Raw genomic sequence first — 7,904 nt, forward strand, 5'->3', positions numbered from 1 at the left:
ATATTGAAAATTGAAATTTGATTTTTGAAATAAGATAGGATAAGATTTTGAAAAAAAATATGATTTTTGAAAAATATTTGAATTTTGAAATTTAAAATTAAGATAAGATAAGATAAAAATTTTAAAATAAAAATCTGAAAATTTTTTTTTCAAAAAATTAATTAAAAATATTTTTGAATTTAATGAAGAAAGAGAAAAACAATAAAATGACACCAAATTTCAAATTTTTAGATCAAAACGAAGAAAACAATGAAGAACAACTTGAAGATCAAGATGAACACTAAGAACAAATTTTTGAAAATTTTTTTTTAATAACAAAATAAAAACCAATAGCCTCTTAACTTAAGAAAAAGCAAAAATAAAAACAAAAATAAAAACAAATCAAAAAGAAAAATATTTACAATAACCAATAATAAGGCACACGTTTGCAATTCCCCGGCAACAGCGCCATTTTGACGAGAGAAACTTTTGTGTGGTCTAGAAAATTGCGGATAAATCCTCGTTGCAAGTATAGTTTCTAAACATTCAAAAATCTCTTCGTACAAACGTTTTGGTTGTCACAAGTAACAAACCCCTAAATAAATTGTTAACCGAAGTATTCAAACCTCGGGTCGTCTTCTCAAGAAATTGCAGAGAGGTATGTTCTTATTATTGGTTATGCAAAGGTATGTTTTGGGGTTTTGGATTAAGGTAAAAGGTTAGTTGAATGACAAGTAAAATAAAATAATAATAACTGTAAAATAAACTATTGGCAAAGTATGAGAACTGGAAGTCCTGTCCTAGTTATCCTTATCGATTGTGATGAGAGTTGGATTTTTCTCCCACTTTGTTAACCTCTAACTATGAAGGTAAGTTAAGTGGATGAATTAATTTCGATTCCTCAAGTCCCAGTCTTTCCTTAGGAAAAGTTAGAGTTATTGGAACTCGAATTAATTCTTGAAGAATTCCAATTTTCAATCAACAATGAGTTTGATAACTCGAGAGTCACCAATTAATCAACCAAAGCCAAAAGGGGAGAAATTATATTTGAATGAAAATAATTTGGATAAATGGAGAACATTAATAAATTAAAGAAAGCAATCATAAGTCTGAAATACCTCAAATTATATTAAATAAAATATTCAAATTTAACATGGAAAAAGTTCATAAGCCAATTTAGCAACATTTGTAGATACGAATAAAAGCATTAAAGTAAAAGTAGAATAGAAACATAAATAAAAGTAAATATTAAACCTGGAATGAAGAAACGAAGAAATCCTAATCCTAATCCTAAATCCTAAGAGAGATGAGAGAATCTCTCTCTCTAAAAACTACATCTAAAACTAAAATTGTGAATTATGAGAGCCTGATTATGAATGAATACATTCCCCCACTTTATGGCCTCTAATCTATGTTTTCTGGGCCACAAACTGGGTTGAAAACAGCCCAGAAATCGATGGAGGAGAAATCTGCCACGCTGGTTTTTCGTCACTGCGACGCGTCCGCATGGAGTACGCGATCGCATCGCCTATCGTCAGAGCAACTATGGCATATTACATATCAAATCGAAGCCCCAGATGTTAGCTTTCCAACGCAACTAGAACCGCATCGTTTGGACCTCTATAGCTAAAGTTATAGCCATTTGAGTGCGAAGAGGTCAGGCTGGACAGCTTAGCAATTTCTCTAACTTCTTGTATTCCTTCCACTTTTGCATGCTTCCTTTCCATCCTCTGAGCCATTCCTGCCCTGTAATCTCTAAAATCACTTAACACACATATCAATGCATCTAATGGTGATAAGGGGAAATTAATTTTTGGTAATTAAAAGGCTCGGGAAGCAAGTTTCCAATTATAGAATAAAATTGGGAAGGAAATATAAAACCATGCAAATATTATGAATAAGTGGGTAAAGAGTTGCTAAAATCCACTCAATTAAGCACAAGATAAACCATGAAATAGTGGTTTATCAACCTCCCCACACTTAAACATTAGCATGTCCTCATGCTAAGCTCAAGAGAAGCTATAAAGAATGAAGAGGAATGGTAGAATCTATGAAATGCAACCTATGAATGTAACTACATGAAAAATGTTTCTTCCTACTTGGTTAAAAGTAAATAAGCTCTTCAAGACAAACATAAATCAGATTTCACTAATTCAAATCATACAATAAAAGACAAGTAAACTTGTAGGAAGATAGCTCATGAAAGCAGGGAACATAGAATCAAGCATTGAACCCTCACTGGAAGTGTATATCACTCTAATCTCTCAAGTGTCTAGGGTTAATCACTCTACTCTTCTCTAATCATGCTTTCTAAACTTTGTTCTTCATCTAACCAATCAACAAATATTTAGCATACAAATACAAACATCATGAGGTCTTTTCAGGATTGTAATGGGGCTAAGGTAAAGGTAAGGATATATATATATATGGTTAAGTGAGCTATAAATTGAATCTTTAATTAACCTAAACTTTCACCTAACATACATATACTCTATATAATTCTAATTCATGCCTAGCTACCCGAAATTCCCACTTTTACATCACATACTCATGTATCAACTTTTTCTTTTTAATTTATCACATGTGCATTGATTTTTCATTAACTTAACATTGGGGTAATTTTGTCCCCTTATTTATTTATTTATATTATATGTATATATATATTTTTTTTTCTTTTTCTCTTTTTCACTTTTTTTTGAATCATAAAAGCAAACATAACTTATCAATGCACATGGATTCTCCATTATTTTTCTATTTTGGTTTTTCATGAGTAGGTTCCCAAGTTCCCAATATTCAAATAAATTAGAAACATGATACATTCTCTTATTAACCCAAGTTCCCATAATTTTCCCATACTTAGTTGATGCACAATCCCTATCTTAAGCTCACCAAAGATTCAAATGGGATATTTAATTATTTTTCTACTTAAGTCTAGTGATGTGGTAAAATACAGAACAAATGGGGATTAAAAGGCTCAAAGTGGCTGACAAGTGTGATTTAAAGGGTAGGCTTATTTGAGATAAGTGAGCTAAAATCAAACAATGGCCTCAATCATATGCAAGCATATAAATAAACTAAATAATGGACATATAGATTGGAACAAAATATAGATTACAATCATAGTGAACAAAATACACAAGAATAAAAATTTATGGTTAAATAATGTAACCATGTAAATAAGCTCAAAATCTCATAGGTTGTGTGTTCTTTGGCTCAAAAACCATGTTTCAAATACAACTTCAAACAAGTATTAACATAAAAAAAATTTCAATTTAAATTAGTGAATTTTTTTAAAGATAGGGTCTTAAAAGAATTTTATTACTTTAACCAAGTAGTAACTAAATGCATAAAATCAAACAAATATGCAAATGCAATAACTAATTTAACAAAGAAAATTTAAACATTGGTGTTGAAACAGAATGGTACTAACCCATGGAGATTGGTATCGACCTCCCCACACTTAAAGATTGCACCGTCCTCGGTGCATGCTAAGATGTGCAAGTGGACGGGTGGCTTTAACTGATGCTTTTCTCTATAGATTGTGCATATTGACTTGCCTGTCTCCCCATGTAAACGTCTTCCGGTTCTCTTCCGGGTGGCCATCCTGAAAGAAAAAGGGAAGAAGAGTAACCCAGAAATAAAGATAGGAAAATAAATACAGTATGGGTGGGTTAATGCCAAATAATAAGGGTCTCAATTACATGGTAGCTACAACATGTAAGTGAGAAAACAATAGAAGCCATGTCATGCCAGTGGTACAAAATGTACAACAATGGGGAAGAGAGTGGGGAAGGAGAGATAATATAAATTCATGTCAATGCAAAAGTAATACAGATATAAAAGATTGGCATTGATTTAAATAATATTACTCAATTAGAATTAAACAAGTCATTAAGCACCAAGAAAATACCAGAAAAGATGTAACAGTTGAATAAGAATATTTGAACACCATTCTCGCCCATAACAAAACAGCACTTCCACCATTCAACATCATTAAACTCATAAAATCGGCATTTAAGCCATAAATCACTTTTTCCCAATTCATTTCACTTTGAAATCAAGTTTCAACTCTTTTCAGCCTTGGCTTTAAAGATCTCATTTCTCAAATCATCTCAGGCTCATAAGCCAAATTTACTCAAAGTAAGTTCCCTTTTTAAAACAAAGCCGCTCTCGGAATCCTCTTTCCAAAACTTCCAAAACCATGGAAAGTTAAAGATTCACTTTGGGAACATTCAAAATCACCCATCCCACAATGGGATTTTATAACAAAAGTTTTTCGGCAGAGTCCCAAGCCTTTAAGGGAGAATAACATAACTCATTTCGCCAAGTTCATTTAAATTCATTAAAAACCTTGGATTCCTGATTTGAGTAATAAAATAGGATCTAAGTGATGCGTATTTTCGGAAAACAAAAATAAACGAATTCCAAATTCACAAAACTAACCGGCAAGTGCACCGGGTCGTATCAAGTAATAAAACTCACGGGAGTGAGGTCGATCCCACAGGGATTGAAGGATTGAGCAATTTTAGTTTAGTGGTTGATTTAGTCAAGCGAATCAAGAGTTGATTTGAGTGGTTTGCATTCGACGGAAGCTAAATTGCATGAAATTAAAAGGGAGAAGGGTAGATTGCAGAAAATTAAAGAGCAAAGAAAGTAAATAAGCTGAATCTTAAAGAACAAGTAATGTAAATTTCAGAAACTTAGATTGCAAGAAATGTAAATTGCAGAATCTTAACGTGCAAGAAATGTAAATGGCTTGAATGGTAAAGGGAATTGGGAAGTGGATTTGCAGAAATTAAACAAGAAACAATAAATTGCAAACAACAGGAATGTAGAAGATGGATTCAATTGAACCGGATCTTGACAAAAATGGAAATCAGCTTGGTGTAGCAACAAAACAGGGAAATTGAAATTTAAAGCTGTAGATCTCAGGACCCAAGAGACTAGATAGCTGAGTCTAGATCTCACTGCCTTCCTAGATCCAGCAAGAACAATTGCAAAGAAGATAAAGAAATGTAAATTGTAGAGAGAATAGAAGAAGAAGCAATTAACAAAAAAGGAAATTCAATTAAGCAGAAAATTAAACAAGATCCAAAGGTGAGATTGAAACAGAATTTCTTCAATTCTCCACCCAAGATCCAAAACAAGGAAAGTAAAGAGTGCTGAGCAAGAACAAGGAAGAAGAGAGATCAATTCTCCTTCCCAATTCTCTAGAATTCTAAAACAACAATTCAAAAAAAGTAAAGTGCGTTCTCTACTGTAAGTGTTATGAAAAATTCTAAAAGGAAGCTCTCTAAAAACTTAAATCCTAAGCTATTTATACACTTTCTTCAAATGGTCTTCAAGCCTTCAATTGGGCCTTTGTTCTTGATGGAATTGGGTTGATAAAGGCCTTGTTTGATTGCTCTTGGAGTTGGAGAAAGATCCATTGTGAACCGGGTTGAAAAACATAAAAGCTTGAGTAAAAGTTTGAGTAAAAGTTTGAGGTCAAACTTTTGCTCAAGCTTTTTATACCAGCTGCCCCATTCTTGCTGCTACCAACGTTTGAGCCAAAGTTTGGGGTCAAACTTTTGCTCAAATGTTGGCCCCCTTGTAAATGTGTGTTGCGCCAACGTTTGAGCAAAAGTTTGACCTCAAACGTTGGCGCAAGCTTTTTCCTCCAGGGTGTGCAAGAGTGGCGCCAACGTTTGAGCAAAAGTTTGACCTCAAACGTTGGCGCAAGCTTTTTCCTCCAGGGTATTGATTTTGTGATGCCAACGTTTGCCAAAAAGTTTGAGGCAAACGTTGGCTCAAGCTTTTCTCCCAAAAGTTTGAGCTAAAGTTTGATGTCAAACTTTTGCTCAAGCTTTTTTCCTCTGGAGTGTTTTTCAATTCTTCCAAAAGTTTGAGCTAAAGTTTGAGGTCAAACTTTTTCTCAAGCTTTTTGTTCTCTCTTGCTCCTAGCCATTCCTTCCTTCTTCAACCTTCTTCAAAACTCTTTTCACCTATCATCAATCAACCAAACACATCAAAGTTTTGCTTAAAATAATGAGTTTGTTATTCTTTCATAATATATGACAATTATAGCATAGAATCTCATGAAATTGCATTAATTCATACATGGTTGATTGAATCAAAGGAAACATGGAAATCTACCCAATTGGCTTGCTTATGGCTCAAGAAAGTGCATAAATCAAGTGAAAACAAAAGAAAAAGGCTAGTGAAACTAGGCTAAGATGACTTGTCATCACAACACCAAACTTAAAGCTTGCTTGTCCCCAAGCAAGAAAAGAATTATTAAGAAGAAAGAGTGAAATGGAAGAGGATGTTCATGCTAGCAGAGTATTATTGGTAGTTCATGGGGTTTTCTGTGGATATATAAACACTCACTTCTTATTGACTTTTAGGTCTAGAAAGCCCCCTTCAAGCATCAAGCAACACACTGCTATGACCTCTCATTATTCCTTTGTCCTTGACTATTATTATTTTTTTTCTAAAAGCTTTAGTTCAGTGTCATGTGTAACAAGTTCTTTTCTTTCTTTATACTTGACACATTATTCACTATAGACACTTGGCTCACATTTCTTCTTAGAACATTGATGCCCAGCACCTCTTTGGGTTACTAAATGCCTTGTAGTTAGGTTGCTCTTGATAGTGGACTTTCAGCTAATGATCCCGAGTTAGTTAACCCAAGTCACCAAGTGTTGATGCACTCCAAAGAACTTAATAATCCAAGCAGATCCTAGTACAAAGACACCACATGCATATATTCTAAGGTTCAAGCTATTGGTGTCTAGCTTTGTTTCTTTTTTTCTTTTATTCTATTGCCCATTTTTGGCTTTTTCTTTTCTCTGTTTGTTTTTTTTTCTTTTTAACCAAGGACTTTTATTTGATTGAGATTCATAGACAGTAGGCCACTTTCTACTTAGAAGGAGACATCCTAGTTCTCTTATTCACTAAAAGTGAGCTATCATACAATCATACACACATACCACCACTTACTTTTATTGTACTTCTCTCTAACAAAGAACTATCTTATTTCACATTCAAACATTTCTTTTATTGAATTAAAGATTCAGGGGACAAAGCATGCTTTTTGTTAAGTGAAAGTAAACACACAAGCACACACTTAGACTAGCTTACTTATTTTAAATTGAAACATAAATGATGCAAAGACTACTAAACTAACAGTTACTGTTAAGATGTGCATATTCACACTTCCAATTTAGAGCAATTCAATGCTGATGGAGTTAAGTGACAATACAACCTCTTGGTGGCTTCTTCTTCTTTCTCTCAGCTAATGGTGTGTAGTCCTCCCAAGAGAGTGATCAAATTCCTTCAGTGTTAATGGAAGTTGCTTGTTTCTCAAGCCCTTAGATGACTGGTTAGTGTGCAAGACTTTCTTGTAGGCGTTTGAACTTACTTTGGTGTGTGAACACCAAACTTAGTCCCTTGCCATGTTTCTTATGCATTAAAATAACCATATGTGAAAGCCTAAGTCTTTGCTAAAGGTAATAAAACTAAAAACTAGAAACAGACAATGATTAAATGATTTATCAGATTGCTTGGAGCTAGTAACCCTTTGTGCAGAAGATGAGAATGTGCTTTTAAATGAGATTTTGGTGGAACACCAAACTTAGAATCCTTTATTCTCCCTTAAATTGTTTTGGTGTGAAACACCAAACTTAGCTCCTTGCAATACATTCCAATCATTTAACCTTTTTATTGAAATAGCTATGAAAAGAAAATTACCTCAGGTTGGGTTGCCTCCTAACAAGTGCTCTTTTAATGTCACTAGCTTGACATCTTGTTCTTTTGATCATGGAGGTTGAAAATCATAGTGCCTCAACTTTTCTCCTCTTACTGTGAACTTTCTTCCGGTCTCCTCTTTGATGATCTCTAGGTGTTCAAGTGAAAGGATCCGGTTCACAGTATAGCATTCAGAT

Source organism: Arachis ipaensis, chromosome B9 (genome assembly GCF_059453495.1).
Source record: "Arachis ipaensis isolate K30076 ecotype BB chromosome B9, ASM5945349v1, whole genome shotgun sequence".
Lineage (NCBI taxonomy): Eukaryota > Viridiplantae > Streptophyta > Magnoliopsida > Fabales > Fabaceae > Arachis > Arachis ipaensis.